Raw genomic sequence first — 4,826 nt, 5'->3', positions numbered from 1 at the left:
AGTTAGTTTTGTGGGAAAATAAGTGTTGAGTTTTCCAGCCTGTGCAGTGGAGGAATAGGACAAGATCGTACTGGTGACGGCTTTTGGGTTAGCCAAAATCCAGTGTGAGCCGGAGAGGCAGAGGGAGAACATGAACCCGAGGATGCTACATCCTTTCCTCCACGAGACTTTCTTATGGCGAGGCCGCCAGCCCGTTTCCTATAAGCATCTCTTCTGTTCCAGAGGACCAACCGGATCCCTTGAATGCAGCTACGTCTTTCATGCCAGGCTGCTGTGGTATTCTGGTCAAATTTATCTGCATAGAAATAATACAGCCTAATAGGAACCACACCATCTCAGGAGACAATTGACCTGGCTTCTAGTCCCAGTTTTGTCATAAATTTCCAAGTATTTTTTCCTCTGTGCCTTGGAGTAAAACGGAAATTTATCCCACATAATTTTGTGATGTACTTGAAAATAATTTGGGAGGCTCCAAATGAGTTTTTGATTGGATTAATATGAATAATGTCACACAAACCATTGCCAGTATTTGGACAGTGTTTTTAGCTTAAAATTACTCTCAAAATGTATATGACCTCACTTGAGCCTCATAATAGCCATTATCAAGTGGACAGAGAGAAAGTTACCTTAGAATAAAAGTTGCACATGTAACCAAATTTCTCCCACCTTCAAATTATTACAACAATCCCAGGAGAGATATTCAAATTATGTAAAGCTTTTGTTCATGCACATCTTCTTTATTCAGAGCAATCCATACCTTACAGGTTACACAAGTTCTTGAGTCTGTTTAATCCTCCCCTTTCTGTGATTCCCCCTCTTCCCCCAGCCACAGTTCTTAAGGTGGTAATTGGTTTGGTACTCCTGTACCTGCTCCATATCTGAGTCTTATAACTGGACTAAAATCAGAGGAACCTGTCTTCAAGCTGACATGATCAAACACACTAGTCAAAGCAACCCTCTGCTCCTTCCTGGGAAGGGGGGGCTGTCAATGTCAACGTTTCTTATCAGGGACCGTCATTTCACCTGGACCGTTTGTGGAAAGAGATGAACCGCAAAGGAAAGGGTCAGGTCTGGGCGGCGAGCTCCCCAAATCATAGGGGTGGGAAGGGTGAGGGTGCCGAGGGAAGAGGAAACAGAAACTTCCCATCCCTGATTCCCTTTCCAGCATCACTACGCCTAGAGAGATGCTTATCCTTAGCTGGAAGGAACTCTGTCCTTCATGGCGTTGCACCAGAGAATCGCTTAGTTGTTTTGGAAAGATGTCCCTGTTTGGGTTACTGCTGACAGGGCCCTGAAACTGACCCATTCTCCTTCCGTCTCGGGTTTTCTCAGCCACCGCAGGAACCAGTCCTAAATATTGCACACGGAGCTCTAAGGACCGCCTTCCCGGGACCCCCTCCCCCTAGCTCTGCGCTTGGGGGGCAGGACTGGCTCGCACTGCACAGCTGCTGAGAGAGCCTCCTGAGGGGGCGGGACGACCTTGGTGTCTCCAAGGGACTGAGTAACCCAGACCTAAGGATCCGTGCGAGGTCCCGGGCTATCCCTCCCCCCTACCCCAGGGGTTCCCCTCCAGCAGGCAGGCGAGGGGGGAGAGGGGCTGACCCTCTGTGCCCACCGTCCACGGTCCCAGAATACCTGCGACCATCTCTGTGTCGCTGGCTGTGAAAGAGAGGGGGCTTCCTTGAGGACAGTTGTTGGTGGGAACGGAGAAGGGATGCCCCTGGAATCTGAACTCACTCCACTTTTCCTCCAAATCCCTTCCGTGGCTTGCCCTTTAGCTTCCTCTTCTGAGATTTTCTAGGGCTGGGCTGACAGTGCCTGAACCATGAAAACTGTAGAAGACCAAAAAGAGCTGCTTCTGACCCAACGCCGGCCTCCCGGGCTCCCAGAAGTGCTGAACCTGGAGGTGGGTCTGGGACACAGATGGAGATGCCGTGGGTGGCCCAGGGACGTGCAGCTGCCTTCGGTCACCTTCTGCTCTCCCAGACACCCGAGACGGAGGGCGGAAGACTCAAACAGCAACTCTGCCACGGCCTATTTTGCACCATTAAGTGTTTTGAAAAAAGTCAGTCAACAAAAATGTTTTGGAGAAATGAGTCCTCTATGAAACATATTTCTCCACAGATCAAGTAAAAACTAAAATTGGCAAAAAGAGTGTTCCCGTTCTTCATAAATATACCTATAAGAAATGAAAATTCTAAGGAAGTAGCAAGAAGTAGATGATCCCTGGCGTCACAGCAAAGTTTTTGCGAGGAAAAATTTATAACAGATTCCAGGATCATGAAATATATACAGAATGTACCTCAAATAAAAGCTTTGATAACGGGTCTCAGAAAAACGTGCTAATCTTTTTTTTTTTTTGAAGATGTTGGGGGTAGGAACTTATTAATTTCCTTATTTATTTTGGCTGCGTTGGGTCTTCGTTTCTGTGCGAGGGCTTTCTCTAGTTGTGGCAAGCGGGGGCCACTCTTCATCGCGGTGCGCGGGTCTCTCACTATCGCGGCCTCTGTTGTTGCGTAGCGCAGGCTCCAGACGCGCAGGCTCAGTAGTTGTGGCTCATGGGTCCAGTTGCTCCGCGGCATGTGGGATCCTCCCAGACCAGGGCTCGAACCCGCGTCCCCTGCATTAGCAGGCAGATAGATTCTCAACCACTGTGCCACCGGGGAAGCCCAAAACGTGCTAATCTTGACAGGAGTTGCCGTATTGTAAAAGGAGGGTCTGGGGGTTTCTCTGTCCCAAGTACTTCTGTTGGGGACACCGGGGCATCTCTTTTATTACCAATTCATGACGCTGCCTGGTACAGAAACCTAGTTGAAAAATACCAATTTCCACCACCGTCTGAGACTCTCCTTTTTGTCAGAGGTAAAGAACCCACTTTCTCTGTGTTTTCCTCCACCCTTCTCTCCCCTCGTCCTCTCCCCGCTTGTCCTCTTCTTTGCCCCCGCCCTCCTCTGGCATCTCTCCATCCTCCTCTCTCTGCCCTCACCCTGGAAGGTCCTGTCCTCGGCCGATGACAGAGCCGGTCCCGGGGCTCATATTTCTCTCCTGGGGCAGCTCCTTGTGGGAGGCTGGTGAGCAGGGCTGCTAGAGTTTGAAATATTTCAAGGGTAAGAAAAGGTTAGAAATAAAATTCAGGAGGTTGATTCTTTCAGTACATTCTGGGGTTCTCTGTGCTGGCAGATTCATTATTTTGTGAGATGATCACTGATTGTGTCTGGACGGGCAGGAGGCGTGATTTAGATCGTGCCCACAGCTGTCAGCAAACAATATCTCAGGCCGAACCGTAAAATGAACCCTTGCAGCTGTGCCGCTGGTAATCATCCAGTTTGCCAGTTCATCTTGGTCAGAGATGGGTTAGGGCCAATGTTAGATAATGCTCCTCATTTAGCACGTACTGTTTATTTATTAAGGTCATAACTTATCTTAACTGTTAGTTAGATAAATTTGGGGCATTACATATGCCCATAAAACTACAGCAAATTATAAAGCAGAAACTAACACACCATTGTAAAGTAATTATACTCCAATAAAGACGTTAAAAAAAAAACTACAGCAAAAACATGGTACAGAATATTTCCATCACCCCAGAAAGCTTGCTTGTGCTGTTTTATATAACCCTTCCCCCTCCCAACAAGAAACCAATATTCTGAGTTTTATCACCAAAGATTATATTGGATTGTCCTTCAACTTCATGTCCGTGGGATCATATAGAATGTGTTCTTTGTATCTGGCTTATTTCACTCAGAATAATGTTTGTTCCACTTATCAGTAGGTTATTTTTGATTTCTAAGTAGCATTCCATTATGGAATATTCCACATTCCATATTCATTCTTCAGTTGATGAATATTTGGGTGGTTTTCAGTTTCTAGCTGTTAGAAAAAGGCTACTGTAAATATTCTTATACTATTAATTTGGTGAACACATGTTTTAAACCTTTGGAATAGCTAGGAGTGGAATTGTTTAGTCAGATGTGTATCTGACTTTATTAAAAAAAACTGTCAAAGAGTTTGCCAAAGTGAGTGTTTCATTTTATTCTCCCTCAGCTATGTCTGAGTTTTAGTTACTTCACACCTTTGACAATGTTTGATATTGTCAGAAGTTTTTTGTGTTGGTGATTCTAATGGGTTGGAGATGGTATCTCATTGTGGTTTTAATTTGCATCACCCTGATAAATAATGATGCTGCGCACAATGTCATATGCTTATTGGTATTCATATGTCTTCTTTCGTGAAATGCCTGCTTGCATTTTTCAATGGGTTTTTCACGTATTAGTTGTTGAATTGTACACGAAGAATGACTCACCCTTTTTATATCTACATATCTACATTGGTATCTATTTCTATACCTATCTGTGTAATACTTTCCCAATTATCACATGCCTATTCATTTTTAATAATGTTTTTTGATAAGTAAATAGGTAAATTTAATAAAAGTGAAAAATGATGAATGACTCTGCCAGGGCAACAAAGGTGCAACATTTGAGGGTTTTTCTCAAATTTTTAAAGGAAATAAAATACAATTCAGTCTCCCTGCTGCTTATATGAGTTGAGATTTTAATATCCTATTCAATGGATAGAAATGCACCTGGGAAAAAAAATAAAGTTATGAGGACCAGAGGCAGCTTTGAAATTTGAGTTGACCTTCATGAAGCAGGGGGGACAGGAAGGCACTGAAGGCCGACTCATCCCCTGGGGACGCTCTGATGATGGTGATGATGATGGTGATGATGGTGGTGATGATGGTGATGGTGATGGTGATGATGGTGATGATGGTGATGGTGGTGATGATGGTGATGGTGATGATGATGATGATGGTGATGATGGTG

The sequence above is a fragment of the Monodon monoceros genome, unplaced genomic scaffold (assembly GCF_005190385.1).
Source record: "Monodon monoceros isolate NGI ecotype Baffin Bay Population unplaced genomic scaffold, NGI_Narwhal_1 Super_Scaffold_7, whole genome shotgun sequence".
In the NCBI taxonomy this organism is placed as follows: domain Eukaryota; kingdom Metazoa; phylum Chordata; class Mammalia; order Artiodactyla; family Monodontidae; genus Monodon; species Monodon monoceros.
Note: the sequence above shows the minus strand (reverse complement) of the source record.